Source organism: Mustela erminea, chromosome 3 (genome assembly GCF_009829155.1).
Source record: "Mustela erminea isolate mMusErm1 chromosome 3, mMusErm1.Pri, whole genome shotgun sequence".
In the NCBI taxonomy this organism is placed as follows: Eukaryota; Metazoa; Chordata; class Mammalia; order Carnivora; family Mustelidae; genus Mustela; species Mustela erminea.
The window spans coordinates 14,471,687-14,485,786 of record NC_045616.1 but is presented as its reverse complement, the minus strand read 5'-3'; the positions used below and the strand labels follow the sequence as shown (position 1 = coordinate 14,485,786).

At 44.1% G+C, this 14,100-nt stretch overlaps 1 protein-coding gene across 3 annotated transcripts in view; it reads left to right on the top strand.

The window, feature by feature from the left end:
- The first annotated feature begins 1,696 nt into the window (after nt 1–1,696).
- Nucleotides 1,697–14,100, top strand: part of CANX (calnexin) — a 36,699-nt gene continuing 24,295 nt past the window's right edge. The window contains exons 1-2 of one of the 3 annotated variants that reach the window (XM_032335303.1): nt 1,697–1,875; nt 10,918–11,077. The gene's annotated coding sequence lies outside the window, so the exon portion shown is untranslated. Of the gene's footprint in view, nt 1,876–2,167; nt 2,210–10,917; nt 11,078–14,100 lie in introns of all 3 variants that reach the window. The other 2 variants (XM_032335304.1, XM_032335302.1) reach the window with 2 other exon arrangements.

Below are 14,100 nucleotides of genomic sequence, written 5' to 3'. Positions count from 1 at the left end.
CAGAGTCCTGGGATCGAGCCCCACATCAGGCTCTCTGCTCAGCGGGGAGACTGCTCCCCCCCCCCCCCCCCGCCTACTTGTGATCTCTGTCAAATAAATATAAAATAAATATAATCTAAAAAACAAAGCAAAAAAAAAATCACTTCCAGCCTAAACACACACTACCCATTTTCCTGTGTTCGCATATGCCGTTGCCTCATCTGAGGAAGACTTCAACTCTCTCCCAACTCTCCATCTACAGAAATCCTGCACACCTTACCAGAACCAGCTCAAGTCTTCTTCTTTCCCTGTCCATTCTAGATGAAAGCGGTTCCAACTCAAAGCTACATTACTTTCTCTTTCTTTTTAAAAAAAATTTTTTTAAAGATTTTTATTTATTTGAGAGATAGAGCAAGAGAGATGACAGAGAGAGAGAGGGAGAAGCAGACTCACTGCTGAGCAGGGAGTGGGATCATGACCTGAGCGGAAGGCAAACTCTTTAACAACTGAGCCACCCAGGCACCCCTTCCCTTCTCCTTACTTTTTGGCCCCTTTACTGCAGTAGCTCTTTTGCTCGCATACAGTTTCTATAACTACATTTTAAGCTCATTGTTTGGAACACTTGGCATAAGGAATATCATAAGTAAAATTCTCTTACGTAGATCTGGGGGTTGAACTGGAGAATACTAAACTCAGGCAGACATCAAACTCTGTCTCCTCTTTTGTCCTCACAAGCGCCAGGAGGGAATAATGCTGGTTCTTAGGATAGGATATTCCGTTTCTTAAATCAGAGGGAAAGAGACTTAACCGTGGCTGATTCTAGTTTTTTCCATCTTAAGATTCAGCCTTTGGGTCTCCAAACAAACGGAAGACCGAGACCAGGACCTATAAAGGCCGAGAGAAATCATTTTCTGAGGATCTCAGCTTATTAAAACTTAAGATGTGTCTGAAGTGGGTTACAAAAACTGTGATGTGTCTGACATCTTCCCATGCTATTCCCCGAACGCCGTCAGTCTGTCTCCGGGCCCTTACGTGTAATCTTATTCAAGGAGACATCCAAACTGAAAAAGGAAATAACCTTGGGTTATAGCATGCTGGACTCTGTGCTGGGTAAGGCGGCGGCAGGCTGCTGCGCCCAGAGAGATGACTCTGCAGGAACGGTGGCGCCGGGTTACATGCACAGCGCTGCGCAGTCAACTCCAGGCCAGGCCAGAGGAGCCCGCGCCAGGTTCCGTCCCGGGTCCGCACATGCCGCCTCCGGGAACCGGCCCCTCCCGATGGCCCAGCGGAGCTCCCACCCGGTCTGCCGGCTGCCATTCGCCCCTAAGCCAAGGGAACGGGATGCCCATGCCGGGGGCCAGGTCCAAGCCCCGGCGGCGTAGGAACCGAACAGCTGGGGTTGAAGGGCCGGGCAGCTGGCCCACTAAGGCACCAGGGCAACCGGGCGCCGGAATGCCGGCCGGGCCAGCCCCGCCCCAGGGCGCGCGCGCTCGAGGTTCCCGATTCCGGGGCGGCCCACCTCCTTCTCTCCCGTCCAATCAACAGCCACTTCCTGCCTCATTCCCAGCCAATCCTCACACTCCACGAAGAATAGCCCTAGGGGGCGTATGGGAAGGTGCATAGAGCGATGGCCGCATCGGCCAACCAAAGACCGGAGCTTGTGCGGGGGGGCGGGACTTGGCGCCGGCCCTAGCTACTCAGGAGCGAGGGGCGGACGCAGGGCCGGGCTTCGTGCGGTGGGGCTAGCTCGCGCGGCAGCGGCGGTAGCCGAGGCCTCTTGGTTCTGCGGCACGTGACGGTCGGGCCGCCTCTGCCGCTGTCTCCACTGCAGCGCGGGGCCAGGTGTGCGGGCGGGTGGAGGCGCTGGCACCGCCGGCGGTCCCCGTAAAACTCGAGGTGAGGCAGGAGGCCCACGCGTGTCCTCGGGCCTGTGAGGACCACGGGGGGCCTGGGTGCGGGGCGCGGCGGCGAAGGGCCGGGCGTGGCCGGGGCCGAGGGGGTCGGGCTAGGTTTGAGGGCCCAGGCCCCAGCAGACGCGCCGGCGGTGAGGGACGAGGCCCGAATCTGGGCTGCTCCTTGTGGGGAGCCAGGCCCTGGCCGCGCCGCCGGGGGCGGGAGGCGTGGCAGGTGCCCTAGAGGCTCCCTTGACCTCTGGGTGGCTAACTTCTTCCTATGGCTTTGCTTCTAGGGCTTTCTGAGGCCTTTTACTGGCTACCTGGGAAGCCGCGAGGTGGGTCGGAGTCAGCGGGGAAAGGTCTGGAGTGGGATCGGGCCTAGTCGGCACTCCTAGCAGTGGGAGAAGGGGGTCTCAGACCGGGAGGGAACGTCTGGGATTAGCCTTACAGGTTCGGTAGGGGAAGATAAACCCGCGAAGCGAAGCCTAACCCTAGCACCCCCGAAGAGTGGAGAATGTGCTAGAACACGCCTTGGTTGAAAAACTTCAGTCCTAAAATTTACACCTGTTTGGGGGTGGGGAGGGATCCAGTCGGAAATTCAGGGGACGTTATTAAAAAGCAGGAAAGCACCCAAAAGCTCACCGAGGGCAGGGCGCTTTATGGTGGAGGAAACGGGAGACCCAGAGCTATGAAATGACTGGCCCAAGGTCATGCCCATTAATTTTATGATCACGTTTGGGATTATAGCTGAGGGCAGGGCAGTTTTGGTGGAGGGGTTGAGGGTATAACAGTCCTGTTTCAAGCCCTTTGGACCATTTGTTGTTGTGTGAACTTAGGCAGTTCACTTACCGTTTGCGTCCTAGTTCTCCACAAATAACGGATGTGATAATACCTGATGAAGTTGTTGTTAGAATTAAATTGGGTGTACAGTAAGGTCGGGAAGTCTGACACATAGTGTTAGACAAATAATGATTGCAGTGTTGCTATAATCCCAATTCATTTGGTCCACTGCACTCCCATGCTGCGTTTCAAGTTAGGTCCTGTTTCCCAGTATCTGAAGTCACATTTATGTCTTTATTTTCAATTCAAACTTTAATTAACGTACAGTGCAGTGTTGGTTTCTGGCTGAAACTACGTTTACAGTAAGGGAGGGAGAACTGGATCTAGTGGGTCGGCTGCTGGGAATGGCACACCTGAATGCCCGGTTGAGGGAAGTTAAACTGAGCTGAATATTAAAAGCTTGTGAGAGGACAAAGGTGAGCCACGGTTAAGTCTCTTTACCTCTGATTTAGGAAACGGAATATTTTGCATAATTTTGTAAAGAGTAGAGGAGTTGTGTTGAGTTTTGAGGTCCTACTGTATCTTAGCTTTTCCCGCATTGTTCGCGGGTCATGAATAGAATCACTGCCATGTTGTACTCAGAGCAGACTTGGAACAGAGGTAAAGCACTGTGTGGGAGTTCTTTGCACCAGCCAGGGTGCACAAGCCAGCAGGCCTGGTAACTGAATCACGAGAAGGCTGGAGTGAACGGTGTATTGGAGTGAATGAGTCCCACAACGGCAGATTTTCTGACCTATCTGAAAATGGGCGTTAGCATCCTCCTCCACCTATCTTAATTGGTCAGGCAGTTCAGCTGACATTATCTTCCAAGAACCATGAGAGGTAAACGGTTGGGCAGAAGCTGTTGCTGCCCTTTTAGCAATCATGCTGTTGCATCCTTTCATGAGAGTTCACTTTGCCCTGCAAGATAGCTTCAGGCGTGAAGTGACAGTTGGTAAGCAGAAGGCAGAGTCTTGAATTCCAGGCCCAGCATGGTAACTAACTAACTTAGGAGCCACCTTGGTTTCCCCATCTTCAAGGTAGAAATGGGAAGTCTCCTGACTGCCTCACCATTGGGTCGGGGGCGGGGGTTACTGGGAGGGACAAATAAGATAGTGAACAGGGAACTGCTTTGAATAATGTGCTACACTCCTGGCAGAAGAACTGGCAGTCCATAACAACTCCTAGGAAAAATAAAAGGGCCCGCACATAGTTGTAACCTATATAGCTTACAGTAGGACTTCATTGGGAAAGTGCTGCTGGTTGGTCAATTTTTTAACTGCAACAGATGTAAACTAAGCTTAACTTTGAGCTGTGAAACCGATTTGGAGAATTTTGTTTTTGTTTTGTTTTTGTTTTTTGTAAAAAATTTAGAGGATCGGGCGCCTGGGTGGTTCAGTTGTTAGGCAGTGGTCTTCGATTTGGGTCCTGACAGCAGGGTCCTGGGATCAAGGCCCCCGTTGGGCTCCCCGCTCAGTGGGAAGCCTGCTTCTCCCTCTGCCTGCTGCTCCCCCTGCTTGTGCTCCCTCTCTGTGTCTCTCTCTGTCAAATAAATAAATAAAATCTTGGAAAAAAAAATGTAGAGGATCTTCAGCAATGTATTTTGAGTATTCACATGTTAAACCTACTTAGGTTATAGGAAAAAAGAAAGTGGTGGTATGGAAAAACCAATTATGTTCCCATCAATGAAAAACAAAATTCAAAACTCGAAACAAGGTACATACATACATATATACGTATATATGTGTGTGTGTTTATGTATGTATATATATGGGTGTGTGTGTGTGTGTATATATATATATATTTTTTTAAGATTTTATGTGAGAGTGATCACGAGTAGGGGGAAGGGTAGAGGGAGAAGCAGACTCCCCGGGGAGCCAGATGTGGGACTCCATTCCAGGACCCTGGGATTACGACCTGAGCCAAAGGCTGACATTTAACTGACTGAACCACCCAGGCACCCATATAGATATATTTTTAAATGGATAAGCATTCACAATAAAGATCATGTTTTATGTAGGCCCCCCACAATGCTTTTACTTTTTGACTAGATGCATGTGTAATACAGTCAGAAGATATAGAGTAGTAAATTGGTTCATCAGTGACTGGAATCAAATCCCTTTTAACTGGTTCCTTTCCAATCAAAGACTTACAATTTCTTGCTTGCCTTAAAACGTCGAGTTTTAGAACCTTTAAAACTTACGTGGTATCACTAGGCCATATGTAGTAATAGTAGAAATCCCTGCTAGGGTTATGCATATATCCTGCAAGCCAGGCACGTGCATTTTGTTTATACAACGACCCTAAGAAGTATATAGTGTTCTTACTCTCATTTAAGAGATGAAGAAACCGAGGCCCCAAAGTTAGCAGTTCACTCGCTGTACCAAGTTATTGGATAGTCCAGGAGGGATTGTGATTTCATAGTACCTGCTCACAAACACTGCTGTGTGTCTAACTGTGACCTCGGACAGTTTCTGTAATTTCTCTTAGCTTTAGTTTTCTCCTGTGTCAGCTGAGGGTGGTCAAACCTCCTGGGGTTCTTGTAGGGATTAAATTAGACAACCTGAGATATTTAAACCCCATAAGACCAACTTTTTTTTTTTTTTTTAAAGATTTTATTTATTTATTTGACAGAGAAATTACAAGTACACTGAGAGGCAGGCAGAGAGAGAGAGAGAAGGAAGCAGGCTCCCTGCTGAGAAGAGAGCCTGATGCGGGACTCGATCCCAGGACCCTGAGATCATGACCTGAGCCGAAGGCAGCGGCTTAACCCACTGAGCCACCCAGGCGCCCAAGACCAACATTTTGAAAGGGTGTATTAATAGATGAGTAGATAACCTGCATGAAAGAAAGACTGCCTCATTTCTTATATGCTTTCTTAAAAAATAAATTGTTTTTTTTGTTTGTTTGTTTTTGAACAACCAAGAACATTAGGTAGGTCATTTCTTCTGTTCCTCTTTCTAATTTCTCATGGATTAAAGGAATTATTTGAAATAGCTTATCTTCTTTTAAGAGACAAGTCCCACAAAGAAAAGCCCAGAACCAAATGGCTTTACTGGTTAAATCTACCAAATACTTCAACAAGAATTAACATTAGTCATTGACAGACTCTTCCAAAAATAGAAGAGAGCACACTTCGCACTCATTCTGTGAGGCCAGTATTATACTGATACCAAAACCAGAGACTTCACAAGAAAACTGTAGACCTGGATCTTTATGAAAATAGATACAAAAACCCTCAAAATGCTAGCAAATAGAATCCAGCAACATATAAAAAGGACTATACGCCGTGACCAACTGGGATTTATCTCAGGAATGCAAGGTTGGTTCAGCATACAATAATGAATGTAACACTCTACATTAATAAAGGACAAAAACCACATCTCATAGACACAGAAAAAAGCTTTTGACAAAATGCTCCCTTTCATGATAAAAATAAACAAACTGGGGAACGTGGGTGGCTCAGTTAAGCGACTGCCTTCAGCTCAGGTCATGATCCTGGAGTCCCTGGATCGAGTCCAGCATTGGGCTCCCTGCTTGGTTGGCGTCTGCTTCTCCCTCTGGCCCTCCCCTGTCTCATGCTCTCTCTCTCTCATTCTCTCAAGTAAATAAAATCTTTATTAAAAAAAATAATAAACTGGGAAAAGAAAGAACTTCTTCAGCTTGATGAAGTGACAAATAATCCCTTCCTGGGGATTTCTTCTGTTCTTCTTTTTAATTTCACATGGATTACAGGAATTAGGGTTGAAATTTCCTAACTTCTTTTAAGAAACAAAGTCCCACAAATAAAAGCCCACAACCAAATGCCTTTATTGGTAAAGTCATTCAGAAACCTAGGGAGGAATTAATACCAATCCTTCCACAAACTCTGAAAAATAGGAGAGGGGCGCCTGGGTGGCTCAGTGGGTTAAGCCTCTGCCTTCAGCTCAGATCATGATCTCAGGGTCCTGGGATTGAGCCCCACATCGGGCTCTCTGCTCAGTGGGGAGCCTGCTTCCCCTTCTCTCTCTGCCTGCCTGTTTACTTGTGATCTCTCTCTCTCTTTAAAATAAATAAAATCTTGGGGCGCCTGGGTGGCTCAGTGGGTTAAGCCGCTACCTTCGGCTCAGGTCATGATCTCAGGGATCGAGTCCCGCATCGGGCTCTCTGCTCGGCAGGGAGCCTGCTTCCCTCTCTCTCTCTCTCTACCTGCCTCTCCATCTACTTGTGATTTCTCTCTGTCAAATAAATAAATAAAATCTTTAAAAAAAATAAATAAAATAAATAAAATCTTTTATTAAAAAAAAAAAAAGAAAAGAAAAATAGGAGAGAGAGAATACTTCTCAACCCATTTAGTAAGGTCAATATTCCCTAAATCCAAAACCAGACAAGGCCTTCACAAGAAAAGAAAAAACCATACACCTATATATATATATATTTTTTTAAATAATAATTTTTTTATTAACGTATAATGTATTATGAGTCCTAGGGGTACAGTTCTGTGAATTAGGCTTACACACTTCACAGCACTCAACCATAGCATATACCCTCCCCAATGTCCATAACCCAGCCATCCTATCCTTATTTCTCTTCCCCTATACACACACACACACACACACACACACATTTTTTTAAAAACGTAAGCTCTGCGCCCAGCATGGAGCTTGAACTCATGACCCATGATCAAGAGTCGCATGCTCTACTGACTTAGCAGCCAGGTGCCCCAGACCAATATTTCCTATGAAAAAAATAGACTTAAAAAGATAAAATATAGAAATTTTAAATTTAATAAACTCAAAAAATAAGGCTCCATTTGTTTTTGTTTTTGTTTTTTTTAAAGATTTTATTTATTTATTTGACAGAGATCACCAGTAGATGGAGAGGCAGAGGGGGTGGGGGGGAAGCAGGCTTCCCGCCGAGCAGAGAGCCCGATGTGGGACTCGATCCCAGGACCCCAAGACCACGACCTGAGCTGAAGGCAGCGGCCCTAACCCACTGAGCCACCCAGGCGCCCTCCATTTGTTTTAAATACCTTTTTTTCTACACAGACTCTTATTGAGAATACAGTTTTGTGCCTTACAGGGTACAAATTTACTATTTCTTTAGTGGGCCCATTCCTAAAGTTGATCTAAGTGGTTATCTGAATTTGCTGAAATTCAATGCAGAATTGTCTGTTTCTGTTAAATCAGCTATTACGTGTTCAGGTGAAGTCTCCTGTGTTATTAAATGTATATAGCAAAATAGTTGGGATTGTCTTTTTTTAGAATGTGCTGAGAGCAGAGTTACAATTAACCAAGAAATAAATGGAATTTTGGAGAATTTTTGAACAAAAATAATCAGTGACAAAGCAGGAAAAAATATCACAGATAAACATGGACATTTCTGTCTACGAATGCTGAAATTGTAGAGACACCACTGCAAGGAAGAGTTAAGAAATCATACAGTGTGGTTAGAGGAAAGCAAGTTTTTCTGGCCATGCAAAATTATTCAGCTTTGCTGAAAAACGTTGTAGGAGGAGGCAGGTGTATTAGACCTGTGGGTCTTGTATGATAATTGTATGATAATTGAACTAATTCAATTGGTTGTACTAATTGTGCATCAGAGAACGAACTGTTTGCTTATACCTACCTATAAAGTCCTGGACTCTGATAGACTTTGTATTATCTTCTTCTATTTTCACAGCAGGCCTTCCCACCAGTAGTACTATTACCCGCAGCTGTAAAACAGGAAAAGAAGACCCCTGGGAGTTCAGTAAGCTAAGCAGGGCCACAGAGAAAAGCAGGGGAGTCTGGGGCCCAGGCTTCTCTGGGTTATACCAACCACATGTGCCGTACTGCCTTGGGTTATCAGGAATTACTTTTCTGAATCGTCCATTTTAAGATAGGAAATTTCTAACTCTAGAAGTCAAAATGAATTCACTCTTCTAAAAGTTAAAAAGTGTGGACTGCAGTATTAAAAGTGAGTAGATTAGGTGCTCTTGAAGATTGCTGTCCCTGAGATCTTGAGAGCTGGACTTACTGCTCTGTCCTTGGGAAATTGGGAAGCAAGCCAGAAGTCATGTATATTTTAAGTGTATAGTATAAATGTGTGTGTTTGTCTATGTGAACCCAGACGGTGGAGATACTCTGGCATGGATATAGGTAGATAATTACATTTAATTACCAAAAACAAAACCGTTATTAATTGGAAGGAAAAGAGAAAGACTTGACCTCTTCAAGCAGATTTCTAATCCAGCTCATTTTTCTGAGTCTTCCTTTATAATTTTATGCTTTACAGAAGGACGTCAGTTTAAAGCTGGTTTCTGGACAACTTTGCTCAAGTCTGAAGTGCCATCTTTGTTGATCCAGTATATGTCATTTAAAAACATTTAATTTCAGGGGCACCTGGGTGGCTCAGTCAGTTAAGTGTCTGCCTTCAGCTCGGGTCATGATCCCAGGGCCCTGGAATCAAACTCCACATTGGGCTCCCTGCTCAGTGGGGAGCCTGCTTCTCTCTTTCCCTCTGCTTGCTGCTCTGCCTTCTTCTGCTCTCTATCACTCTGTCAAATAAATAAATAAAAATGTTTTTTAAAAGACCATTTAATTTTGAACTAATTATAGACCTGTAAAAAGTTGCAAAAATAGTACAGAGCAGTCTCTGGCAACCATCATGCAACTTCCCCCAATTGTAGCATCTTTTTTTTTTTTTTTTTTTTGGAAGTAGGTTCCATGACCAGGGCTTGAACTCACAACCCTGAGATCAAAGCCTGAACCAGGATCCAGGGTCAGACACCTAACATCCCATGAGTGGTAGTTTCTTACATAACTATAGTTCAGTCTTGAATCCAGGAAATTGACATTGGTACAATCTACAGACCTTACTTAGAGTTTACCAGGATTTACATGCACTTGTGTGTGTATACAGTTCTATGCAGTTTTATCATGTTGGAAATTCATTTTTGAAATTGTTGCTTTTTTGGCATTGTTTCTGTGGAAAGAGAATACTAGCATGAGTCTTAAGTGGTACTAACCTGTGCATTTTTTGCAAGTTAGATGAAGAAAAGATAAGGTTATAGTATTATGAGTTTATTTTGATACTGACCCCAAAGCCCCACCAAACTGATTTGTGGAACTACTACTACAGTATATTCATTAGTCTGAAAACACAGGCAAGTATACATAATGTCATCAAGGTCACTTTTAATCAGTAAAATATTTTTATGCTTCCAGATTTTTAAAAATCCCCTTGCCCCTTATGTTTTCAGACTTTATGGACACCATATTACAGATTGAGTTCCTGATTGACTTTTTCTTTTTTTTCATATTTGATACCTCCTTGGCACTCGTGGAATTGGATACCATCAACAAACATTGGTTTAGTGTCTTATTCTAGCCAAGTTTTCTGATGGGCATCAGATGCATTTTTTCCTTTAATCCGTTTTTAATATATAATTCCCAGTCTGAGCCTGTGACTGCCAGAAAACACTCTTGAACTCTGCCACCCAGCTTTTATCAGAAGTCCCAGTTGATTGACTGATGAGGATTTGAAGGATATGCAGTCTGTCGATTTCTCTAGAATCTAGCTATTGTAGGTTTTATTTTTATTATTTTATTTTTACTATTTTATTTTTTAAAGATATATTTATTTGAGGGGCGCCTGGGTGGCTCATTGGGTTAAAGCCTCTGCCTTCGGCTCAGGTCATGATCTCAGAGTCCTGCGATCAAGCCCCACATAGCAGCAGGGAGCCTGCTTCCTCCTCTCTCTCTTTGCCTGCTTCTCTGCCTGCTTGTGATCTCTGTCTGTCAAATAAATAAATAAAATCTTTAAAAAAAAAGATTTATTGGAAAGAGAGCATGTTCTCTTGTGAGCATGGGGAGGGGCAGAAGGAGAGGGAGAAAGTCTCAAGCAGAATCCTGCTGAATGGGGAGCCTGGTCCCGCCCTCGATTTCACCACCCTGAGATCAGAACCCCAGCTGAAATCAAGAATCAGATGCTTAACCCTGAGCCACCCAGCTGTCCCGTAGGTTTTGTTTTAGATCAAGTTCTGGATCAGTAGAAATCAGAACTTGGACCATATGGAGTTGGCCCCCACAGTTACTGGTTTTACTGACTGATATCCTTTGCTTAAAGGATATCAAAAGACAGAACCACACAGAACTCTTATTTGTATATAACTGAATGGTATTTTTGAGACAAGGTGTCTACTTCAGTAGATTCATAGATGTTGAAAGATTTTCATATTTGTGCTTTTGTTTTCTGATTGCAGGCTGTCCTGGGGGTCCATGCCTGTAGTGATTTTAATTTGGCTAAGATAGGAATTTAAACGGCCCACTGTGAGACTCATAGCACCGACTAGCCTAGCTACAGGTGGTTCATCCACCCAGCATTTGCGTCCTGGCTCAGAGGGGCTTTGCTGTAGAGTTAAGGTAAGAGTCTTGCAGTGATAAAAATTATGAGAGACAGGGAGAGAAGATGGCCCCTGAAAGAAGACCAAAAATGAAGTGTTCTAAGAATATAATGGCTTAAAGTCAAAGGTGGGGGGCTGTCATGGCATGCAGGAATGTGGGAGGCCTTGCCATCAAAGAGCTGATAGATGTTGGCATGAACTGTGAAATAGAAGAGAATTTTAGCAAATGTGGTCAATGTTTCTTTATTACAGGAGAATGTTTCTCGGTTTAAAGGTAATTGCTTTATGCACTTTTACTCCTCAACCTTCTAAATCTACGAACCACTTGCTCTGTGGCTCTGGGGAAGTTGGGGTATGTGTGTGCTGTTTGTTTCCTAAATTAAGCATTCTTGCTTTGTTGTTGAACTCCTTGTTATAGATTTCCTATCGATAATCTTAGAAACAGGAAAGCAAAGTGACAGTAGAAGTGTGCTCTCTGCTTAGGATTCTGTCAGCGTAAAGACAAATGAAGACTTTAAAAGGGAGAAAAAAAAACCCTCTGAAATCTTCCTAGATGTTAAAATATGTGAAAAATCACTTTGTGTCTTTCAGACAAAAGCATTTGTGCAATTACCAAGTAGGGTGCACTGCACCGGGCTGCAGGAGCCTTGGCTTCTGATCCTGATTCTGCCAATAACTGATTTTTGGCAAGTCGGTCTCTGGACCTCATTCTTGTGCAAAAAGGAGAGCTAGACTAGATTCCTGTGGTATATTTCAGCTCCAGGATTTTTTTTGAAGGGGTGGGAGATGAACCATTTGAGGCATAATTGTGGAACATCCTTTTTTTTTTTTTTAATTAATTTTTAGAAAAGGTTTAGGTTTACAGAGAAATTATGAAGACTGCACAGAGGATTCCTATATGATGCACATCCAGTTTCCCCTACTGTTAGTAACTTAAAATTAGTATGGAACATTTGATTATAATTAATGAACCGATCTTGATACATAAATATTAACTAAACTTTTCTTTAATTCATGTTTCCCTTGTTTTTACTCACTGTCCCTTTCTCTTCCAGGATACATTGCATTTAGTCAGATTTCCTTAGGCTCTCCTTGGCTGCATCCGTTCTTTAGACTTTCCTTAGTTTTGACGGCCATGACATTTTTGAGGACTAGTAGTTAGGATGTTTTGTAGAATGTCCTCCTGTTGTTGGGATTTTGTTTGGTGCTTTTCTCATGATTGGTGCTTTTCTCATGATTATGCTAGGGATATGGATTTTGGGGAGGAAGACTGCAGAGGTTGAAGTCCTTTTTTCATCACATCGTGTCAAGGGTACATAACTATCAACATGACCTCTCACTGTTGATGTTGACCTTGGTCACCTGGGTGAGATAGCTTTTGCCAGGTTTCTACAGTGAAACGTTTCTCTCTCTCCCGGTTTTCCCATACTGTGCTCTTGGGAGGACATCACTGTGTAGCCGCCTACATGTAAGGAGTGGGGGATTAGGCTCTCCTTCCTTGAAGGAGGAGTAGCTGCATAGATCAGTTGGAATATTTCTGCATGGGAAATTTGTCTCTTCTGCCCCATTTCTTTCTTTACCCGTATATTTGTATCAGATAGACATTTACTTTATACTTGGGGTATTATCTAGTACCACTTATTTTGTTGACTCACACTGTTCCCACTTTGGCCACTGCGCACTCTTGTGTTCCTTTAACACCACCCCACCAATCATGATGCGTGTTTTATTTTTGTTTTCTTTTTTGAACACTTCTCTGGCACTGTGAGATGCTCCAGGCTCATCTTATTTATTTCCTACCCCAATCCTAGAGTTGGCCACTTCTCTAAAGTGCCCTGTTTCCTTTAATTGGAACTGGTATTAAAAATCAAGATCTTAGGGCACCTGGGTGGCTCAGTGGGTTAAAGCTTCTACCTTCAGCTCGGGTCATGATCTTGGCGTCCTGGGATTGAACCCTGTGTTGGGTTCTCTGCTCAGCGGGGGAGCCTGATTCCCTTCCTCTCTCTCTGCCTGCCTCTCTGCCTACTTGTGATCTCTGTCTGTCAAATAAATAAATAAAATCTTAAAAAAAAAAAAAATCAAGATCTTGGGGTTCCTGGGTGGCTCAGGGGGTTAAGCCTCTGCCTTTGGCTCAGGTCATGATCTCAGGGTCCTGGGATCAAGCCCCACATGGGCTCTCTGCTCAGCAGGGAGCCTGCTTCTCCCCCCCCCCCCACCTGCCTCTATTCCTACTTGTGATCTCTCTCTCTCATGTAAATAAATAAACTCTTAAAAAAAAATCAAGATCTTGGTACTAGGTATATTTATTGCTACTGAGGTGTAGTTTCTTCTAGGCCTTCACAGGTGACACAGCAGGGAAACGTGTGCGTACTAACAGGCATATGTGCGCATATCTAGAAATACTACTACATGTAACCCTCTGTGAATTAGCTGCAGCATGAGTTTACACCGATGTCTCCAGCCCTCTCCCATTACTATAGGACTGTTCCAGCCTCTTGCCCTTGCTTATTGGTTAGTGCGCACACCTAACAGTGTAAAGGTGGCTCCCACCTTCCACCACCCGTATACTCACTTGCTCAGTTCCTGTGTCTGTATACAGCATTGTCAGGATTGTCAACCTGTACACCCCTGGGAACGAACTTACCAGCTGGTAAAGTGCTTTTGCACAGTCTAGTTTACAGACTCCGAAGTGACGTAGGTCAGCATCCTCCCTCTACCCCTTCCAGTGAGGTGGTTTAATGTATGTGTAACATTGTCACATACTACGTGCTGTCCTTGGGTCACTCGACCTCCTAAATGATTTTCTAAGATTTTCATCCAGTGAGATTCACTCTCTGTGCTTTGACATTTCATGGGTTTTGACAAGTGCAATTACATATCCATAATTCTAGCAACCTACAGAGTAGTCTCACTGCCTGAATTATCCCCCTCTGCTGATGCATTCATCCTGACCACCTCCCCCAAACCTCTGGTGACCACTGAGTTTTTTACTGTATTGGAGTTTTGCTTTTTGCAGAATGTCATATTGCAAATATACAACAT